This window comes from Sesamum indicum, linkage group LG6 (assembly GCF_000512975.1).
Source record: "Sesamum indicum cultivar Zhongzhi No. 13 linkage group LG6, S_indicum_v1.0, whole genome shotgun sequence".
Taxonomy (NCBI): Eukaryota; Viridiplantae; Streptophyta; class Magnoliopsida; order Lamiales; family Pedaliaceae; genus Sesamum; species Sesamum indicum.
In genome coordinates this window covers 25,162,293-25,171,788 of record NC_026150.1, presented here as the reverse complement: position 1 = coordinate 25,171,788, position 9,496 = coordinate 25,162,293, and the positions used below count along the sequence as shown (strand labels likewise).

At 34.1% G+C, this 9,496-nt stretch overlaps 1 pseudogene; it reads left to right on the top strand.

Annotated features, from left to right (window-relative positions):
• LOC105165872 overlaps positions 8,323-9,496 on the top strand; it is a 1,311-nt pseudogene continuing 137 nt past the window's right edge.

The window sequence follows — 9,496 nt, the reverse complement described above, 5'->3', positions numbered from 1 at the left end:
GCTACTTCTGCATTGCGCCCGAAGCTTCCCTAGGCCGTTTTTGTTCTGCGAGCTGCTCCTGCACCTTGGGCTGCACCTACTCCATTGCTGCAAACATCTGGGCCGCTCATTGGGACTAGATATCCACGGGCTCCCTCTGCTGGGCCACTCATCAGCAGGCCCCGTACCACAAGTGGGTCACATTTCGGAGTTGAAATTTAACACTATGTTTGGTTTTGAGTTTGGCCCATCCTTGAGATGGGCCAAAATATACACAATGTTTGGTTAAAAACTCCACCACCTCCTTGGACTCAAATTCACACTGATTTGGTGAAAAAATAAAAAATAAGGAAATCCCTTGTTTAAGTATATGTCATCCAACTGCACTAGAAATTGTACAAACAAATGCATCTGAACTAGGATATGGTGGTATCCTTAGTCAAATTATTAACAATAAAGAGACAATAGTAAAATATTATTCTGGAATTTGGAAAACTACAACTCAGAAAAATTATCCTACACTAAAAAAGGAAATATTATCAATTGTCATATGCATTTCCAAATTCTAAGATGATTTATTAAATCAAAAATTTCTTTTAAAAATCGATTGTCGTGTTGCAAAAGATGTACTTACAAAAAGATGTTAAAAATTTGGTTTCAAAATAATTTTTTGCTAGATGGAAAGCTTTATTGTCTATTTTTTATTTTGATATTGAATATATAAAGGGAGCTCACAATCATATTCTTGACTATTTGACAAGAGAATTTTTGCAGGGATGTCAAAATCAAATGAAGAATCAAAGCTAAAGGTAAGCCCTTTAGCAAAACCTTCAGCCCAAATTCTCAAATTAGAATATCCTTGTCTAACACCAGAGAAGATCCAATTAAAAAACCCCCCAAAATCTTCAAATTTTGAAACCACAAAGCCCTCAAAATCCAAAACCGTTACGGGTCTTACCCTCATCTTCCAATCAAAAACACCATCATCACCACAAAACTGCCATCCAAATCACCAACAAATTTACCCCGTTGGGGAAACCAATTCCTCTTGCCCCTTCCAAACTCACCCAAACTTACAAGGACATAGCAGGAACTTCTACTGCTATACCAACCAGTTTCCAATCTAATTCACCTATCTCCCCATATTTTGAAAAAGCAGATTTTCACCTCGATTGTATAATTGAGGATGAATAGATTAACAAACAAATTCAAGATAATCCTGTTCTAATGGCAAACATGGTCCTTGACGAAAATCATAACAGGATTTATGAAGATCCTCTCAAAGCCCAACAATTCTATGAAGAGATTCTTGTCTCAACCAAATCTATTTTCATTCAAAATATGCCCTCCAAAGGAGCCCCAGCCAGCTCCTCACAAATTGGCTACAAATTTTTTTTCATAAATTTCATTCTCTCTATGTCAGAATGGGGAAAAAGTCCTTATAAGCTAAAAAAAATTCTAAATAAAAAATATCCATTGATTTCCTATTGGGATTATATCAAAGTCTTTCAACATTTCCTTCTCAAACAAAATAAGAAAAACACCTTGTCTTTCTATTTTCTTTTCGATACCAAAATTGCCCCAGAAAGAATTTCAAATTGGTTTGTCAGATGGTGGTGGCATTATTTCAGTCCAGAACCACAAATTCTCCCAAATCGGTCCAAGAGGCATTCAAATTCTTTATAGAAAACTTCAAGATCAGCATGTTTCCAGGACAACACCTTCCCAATTTGCTCAAATTTTACATTTAATTTAATCTGATTTGGATACTGAAAATTGAACCTCAATTCAAGCCCCTCCAGATTAATGAAGACACTGTCATATTCTCCTTGAGAAAGAAATGTTGCGTAAAATGGTAGGACAAAATGAACGCAGAAACTTTTGAACAAACAACAATTTTAGAATGGTTCAAACAAAATCTCACAATGTGCAAAACATCAAGAATTCTTAGGAAAGAGATTAATTCGGAGCAAGAACAATTTCTACTGAGTAAAAACAATTTGTTAGCAAGAATTGCCAAAGCAACAACTACGGAGGAAATACAAAGTGACAAAGAAGACTCTCCATTGCCAATTCACCTTGGAGATGAAAATGGAGATGATTGTTTTGGGATTTTTAGTCCAATTCCATAGAAAATTAGGATGATGTAATAATTTCATAGAAATTGAGGATGATGTAACAATGATGTAAAAATGATGCAAAAAACAAATTTTCAAAAAATTCAAAAATTTATCTTTATTTTAGCTTTTGCAGCCCACTAGCTGCATTATGGAGGTTTAAAAGACAACCACAATCAGCCAAATTATTCAAGTGCATAAAGGAAGAGAAGATCAATAATTTCTATAAATAGAGGCAATTGTAGGAGAAAGGAACATTACTCATTTTTTAGAGCATTTCTCACACACACACACATTTCTCTAGCATTTGCTTCTTCCAAGTTCTTCCTCTTGTTCTTCATCTAGTTTTTCTTCATTCAGTTCTTCTTTCATAATACATAAATCGAATGTCTTGAATAATTAATATCTCTGTACATCCAATTTTTCTGTAAATTCTTTGTACACAAATTTTGATATTCAAGTAAGTTTTCTTTTAACTATAATTGTCTTTAATTTCTGCTTAAGAAAATATTCTTGTTACAATTTCTGTTTGTTACATAATTTGTTGTTATAATTGTTATTTACTTAGATTTTCATATTTCCTTACATGGTTTCAATTATGGTTGTTATATTCAAATTATTCTTGATTTGTGATATTCTAGTACTAAATGGTATCAAAATCATGCAACTCTTGGATATATCCATATATAGAAATTCATATATATTGAGAGGAGAGAGAAAGGGGTTGAGAGTGGCTTTGTTTATAACACATGCACAACACACACTCAACACACACACAATAAATTGCAAATTTCTTTCTCGGCCGAAGGAAACCGAGGTACGAAATTATAATTATAATTTTTATTAATTTATATAAGTATATTATTTAATTAATATGTTTATTAAATATTGATTATATTGAGCAATGTACTATTTAATCAGAATACTTTATAAATTTGACTATTTAAAATAGTGTTGAATTGAATATCAAACCGGATATAAAAATAATATCATTGGTTAATTAGATTATTCAATTTATTATTTTTTAATATTACTGTAGCTAATTTATACAATTTTATCGAAATTATTAACCAAATACGCAATTCTATGTATTATTGTTTAACTAAATTATATAATAGTGAGAAATTGATAGAAAACTATAGGAATATTCCGGAAATTACATCTAAGAAAACTATGTTATTAAATAGGAAAAATGAAGTTTTTAATGATAATTTAATTTAGGAATGTTATTAAATGTGACGTCCGTAGAATTTTTCACATAATTGAAAGACTAATTGATAATTATTATGATTTTAATTTAATTAGTAAGTAAATTATAGATTGGATTTGGAATATAAGAAAACTTGAATGGATTGAATTGAAGTTTGTAATAATATTTTGGAGCAAATTATATTAATTAAAAAAATTAGTAAGGACGTAATGGGTATTTTAAAAAAAATAAAATAATATTATACATATATATGTTACTAAATAATCAAAATATATTGTTTATATTGAACGATGTACTATTTAATCGAAATATTTTACAAGTTTTGCTATTTAAATTAGTGTCGAATTAAATATCACATTTGATATAAAAATGATGTAGTTGGTTAATTAAATTATTAGATTTGTTATATTTAATTATTACTATAGCTAATTTACACAATTCCATCGGAATGATTAACCAAATATGTAATTCTATGTATTGTTGCTTAATTAAATTATATAACAACGATAAACTGATAGAAAATTTATAGAAATGTTTCAAAAATTATATTTAAAGAATATTATGCAATTAAAAAGGGAAGATGAGGTTTTAATGATAATCTCATTTACGGATGTTATTAAAAATGATAATTATAAATATATAAGGAGTTTGATTAAATGAATTCTTATGAATTAATTGATAAATTAAATATACATTTGAGGAGCTTAGAAAGTGGAGTTATCTAAAATAAAATGGAACAAGGGTTTGGACTTTAATATAAATAGAATATTAAAAGATTGGTGGAAAATGTACGAATATTATATAATATTTTATTTAGAGTTTATAACATTCTATATATATTGATTACGTATAATATTCTATTATTGGACGTGACGACAAAGTAGAGGGTTGAGCAGTCCCTCGTGAAACCAAAGCATTTTGGGATTTAAGGTAAGTATAGCTAATTGGATTTATATATATATATATATTGATATGTTTAGTATTATATATATTACATATATATTGGTTTATTATATTTGATGGTGAAGTTGGCTTTATATTTATATACGTGGATTTTATATATTGGTTCTTGTATAAGTAGTTGTGGATTATTTGTTGGATTACCTGAACATCGATGAAATTAAAATTGTGTGTCATATGTGCTTGTAAGGACATGAGAGTGGTATGATTATGTGATCATTTGATGGATTGTTACATAAAATCGAACTGAGAAGTTATTACTGAGTAAGTAATTATTATGGAGAATATATTGATGAAGTAGTGATATCGTCATTGTAACTTGAAATAAAAAATGATGCTTACCTAGTAGGGAACACAGTCAATGGTATATGAAAATGTGATTGATGATGATGTGATATGAAAAATGTATAAATTAAGCTAGATACCATGGCGCGTAGGGTACCGGAGTATTCCGCCAACGAGGAATATCCTGTACTGTTAGCTACACACTGGGGTGTTGGGGATATCATGTTTGTTGTAATGTACTGTGCTGATATTACTACACACTGGAGTAAGAGAGTGTGTGGATATCACATACAACGGGTATCCTGTGTTGTATATGATATGATGATGAGTTGATGATGGCCAGCGAAACCATTGACTGACGTACTCCAACTAGAGTAGGTAGGGCCCTTAGTTAATAAACGATAGCGTCAAATATTATATCGTAGGTTGATGTACAGTCGTGAGCATGCATTCTTTATATCTGTTATTGCTATATGATGAATATTTGTTAATTGATGTGATTGTATTGTACGTGACTACTGTCTATGTATATATATAGACTGATTAGCTATAGTTATTGAGTAGGCAGCTCATTCCTTACCACATACTTTTCAGGAGATAGGTCACATTGACTAGCCACATCGGGCTTCAAGCCGTGCCGTGATCTTTATTAGGTGGGTCAACCGTGACATCTGAAGCTAGAGTTTTTGACTGTTTGGTTGTCAAATATTCTAGTCTTTTGTTGGGTTTGTGTTTAAAATGATGGTACTATTTTCTTTTCAGGTTATGTACATGAGGACATCTTGTGAGGGTAAATATAAACTTTCGGTGGTATCTATTATCTTTTGTGATATATATTACATTGATAAATTAAAACTCATTTTACGGGTTGAAAGAGAATTACTTATAGAATGAGTTCTAATTAAAGAGAGGATGAAATAGTGATAAGTAGATGTAGTGAGTAGGGGATGCTACATTAAAAATGATAGTTATAAATATATAAGGGGCTTGGTTAAATGAATTCCTATGAATTACTTGATAAATTATAATATTTTTATGAAGCCTAAAGTGTCTAGTTATAAAGAACTAGAACGAAGATTTATATTTTGAAATATTAGAGAATTATTAGAAATTGTACGATTAATATTTAATTATTCTATTTAAAAGAAATTACGATATCCTCGATATATTGATTATATGTGGTATAACTCATTATAGGATACGGGGATAAGGTAAAAAGACTTAAAATTATCGATTGAGTAGATAGAAGCGTTGTGAGGTCGAGGTAAGTAAATAATTAGTATTATTTATATATGTCCCCTTTATTTGTGGTATTACTACTATATAAATTTGTGGTTCATGCTGACGTTGATTTATCTAAAAATATATGAGTGGTGAGTGATTTAATTTGATTGTCGATATTATGTACTTGGAATGAGAAAATACCTTGAAATATTATGTCTGTTGTTTGATGTGTTGTGGATGTCTGAAAATGAGAATATATTGATATATGGTTTTACGTTACTAGTTGCTTACAAGAATAGTGATATGTGGATATGAGGGAGTGGTGGAAATTGAATGTAATTGTGGTGTGAATACCCTTTGATGTTGTTGAAAAACCTATAAGGTGAAATGAGATGAAAAGAGCTATGATGCGATATGAGAAAGAAATAAAATGAAAAGAGCTTTGATGCTATATGAAAAAAGAAGTAAAGAGCTATGATGCGATATAAAAGAGCTATGATGCGAATTGAAAGAGGTGTGATGCGAAATGAGATTGATGAGCAGGCTGTCAAGGGAATTCACTTGAACTTATATAACGGTGAGATTGAGTTGATGGGAAAAACACGATATCACCATCTGGTAAGCAAACTAGGAAAAAAGGGAAGTTTAATTGCTTGTCTTATTGCGAGATAGCTATGTGGTGTAATAAAGATGATTATGTTGGAATTAAATTGACTATGTTCCATGCATGTTGCCTACTTATCTTGTTTGAGGCTATATTTGAAATACATATATAGATAGGGCTGGCTATTTACTTATTGAGTTGCAGACTTATTCCTCTGCTGATATTTTTTTCAAGAATAGATCTTAAGGTGTCTGCTTGTTGAAGGCTTGGTCTAAATGCTATATTCAGGCATGTTGGACCAGTACGCGATTTTCTCCTTATTGTTAGTTAAAATACAAATCATATTTTATTTGTATAGAACGTAAGCGTGGGGATTACTTGTGATGGTTTACTTGTGGTGTTTGATATGTATATATGATGTTGTGGGTTGATTATGCCTGTTATGACATTATTACGTACACATATTGATTAGATGATTATGTGCATATTTAGATATATGGATACAGGGGTTACTATAAATATGACATTTAGAGAAGATATAGCCCTAGTAGCAATAGGGGGTGCTACAACATTTTGCCAAAAAATTTAACATGAACCTTCCTAATACTGATAACATTGTACTCCAGTTGAACTATTGGAGGTTAACAGCTTTGGGGCAAAACCACATCAGAATGATTGTTCCCCTATTTATCATGTGGTTTGGTTGGCTTGAAACGAATAACGTGAAGCACCGGAATAAGAATTTCAACTCGGAACGCATTAAGGGAAGGTCCACCAACACATAGTCACCCACTTTCAAAAGCAAAACGACAAAATGCATCAATTGGAAAGGGGACCGATTCGTGGCGAAATCCATGGGACTCGAGCTTGGATCGAGCTACAAGCCTAAAATCAATATTGTTAAGTAGACCAAAACTGGAACTTGGATGTATAGAAATCTACACGGATTGGGTCTCTAAAGGAAACCCCGAATGTGCTGGAGTGGGGGGAATTGCAAGAGATGAGGAGGGAGCAGTTATATTTGCATTTTGTGAAGTTCTTGGAGAAACAATAATACATTTGTGGAGGTTTTCCCCAAAGCCCTCCAACTCTATCGAACTGAAAAGATTTAACGGATATGGATTGAGGTTGACGCAAATTGCATCCTCCATCTCGTTCAGCACTCAGAGAAAGTTCACTGGCTACTGAAGCACATGCTCACACACATTCGCTTGATGCTGAAAAAACTGGAGTACAAAATAACGCATATTTACCGAGAGGGGAATAAGCAGCTGACTATCTTACTAATCTCGCATGCTCTACAAATAGCTCTAAACTCTTGAGAGGAGAGGAGCTTCAAGGACAACTCGTGGGGATCATTGAATGTGATCGACAAGAAATTCCTACATTCAAACCAAGTGAATCCTCAAGATGTTTAAGGAAGTCCTCTGTTTTCTCATTTTCTGCTGAGTGTTTCTGCTGCAAGTTTGCCTTGCTGTTGGGCCATGACATTTCGCCAGCTCACTCTCCTTCACAGCATGTTTGGGCTTTACCTTGAGTGGGCTGCCAACTGCAATGGCCAGCTCTTTCAAATGGACTGCATCACTTGCATCACTAGGACGAACCACCTCACACCTGGGTTGCGCTTCACCCGCCAGCCCACCTGCGCTATTAAACCTCCCATGAACCGTGAATAGTACTGGGCCACCAACATTGGGCAGGTCTCGCCGACCATTTCTTCAGTTGGGCCTAATTGTGTTGCCAAGAACTTTTTTTGTGGGCTTTCTTTTTTTGCTTAACCCAACTTTTGTCATTTTTCGGCTTTTTGAAATTGTGTCAGGTTTTGTCAATTATACAAAACTAGTTGTACATTCACTTTTTAATTTAGATAGGATGGGGAACCCGACAAGTCCCTAATTTAAAAAAAAATCCTAAAGCCTAAACCAAACCACCACTACATCGATATGGAGGTGCCGCTGCTCAAATGGAGTGCGAGCGAACTCCAATTGATTGGAGATGACGGAGACTATGTTCCAGTGAAAGGGCTGAAAGCGTGGTGGAGAGTTTTCTGAATAGAAACAGCGAAGCTATGGCGGATAGGCGGCCCCATATCCTTTCAGATCGTTTGCTAGATCGGGACTAGCTCCGTCGCCACCATATTCGTCAGCCACCTCGGAGATGTTAAGCTTTCTGATTTCTCTATTGCTACGTCGGTGGTCGAAACTTTTGCTTTCGGCTTCATGCTTGGAATAGGAAGTGCCCTTGAAACACTATGCGGTCAGGCATTTGGCACCTGACAAGTTCATATGCTCAGTGTTTACATGGAACGGTCGATAATAATTATACTCGCCACTTGCATTCTCCTCTTACCGCTCTACATATTTGCCACTTCAATTCTTAGGGTGATCGGCCAATCCAATGAAATAGTAGAACCTGCAGGATTCTATATGCTTCTAACCATCCCTCAACTTTTCTCTCTTTCGATAGCGTTTCCATCACAAAAATTCCTTCAAGACCAGAGCAAGATTAGTGTGATTGCCTGGATAGCAGTTGTTGCTCTTCTTTCACAAACTATATGGTGTTTGGGAACGATCAGAGCAGCTGTTGCATTTGATCTTATGAGTTAGATCTTTGCGATAGCACAATTTATTTATGTAGTTGGTTGGTGTAAGGACGACTGCAAAGGATTTCATGGGATGTGTTTAAGGATATATGGGCATTTTTTAGGTTATCACTTGCATTTGCTGTTATGCTATGTCTAGAGATTTGATATATAATGAGCATCATTATCATCGCCGGGAATCTTAAAGATGCGGTTAATACAGTTGGTCCCATTTCTATTTGCATGAACATTGACGGGTTGGAAACGATGGTGTTCATCGGAGTCAATGCTGCTATAAGCATTCGTGTTTCCAACGAACTTGGCCTAGGACATCCTAGAGCAACCAAATACTCTGTCTACATAATGATATTTCAGTCTCTATTGATCGGGATTCTTTGCATGGCTATCATCCTCCGCACAAGGGACTACTTTGCTGTTAGTTTTACTGATAGCGAGAATGCCGTGGGCGGTAGCTCACTTTGGCGTAATGGGAATCTTCGGGGGGGGGGGGGGGGGAGGTGGTGGGTAATGGTGGT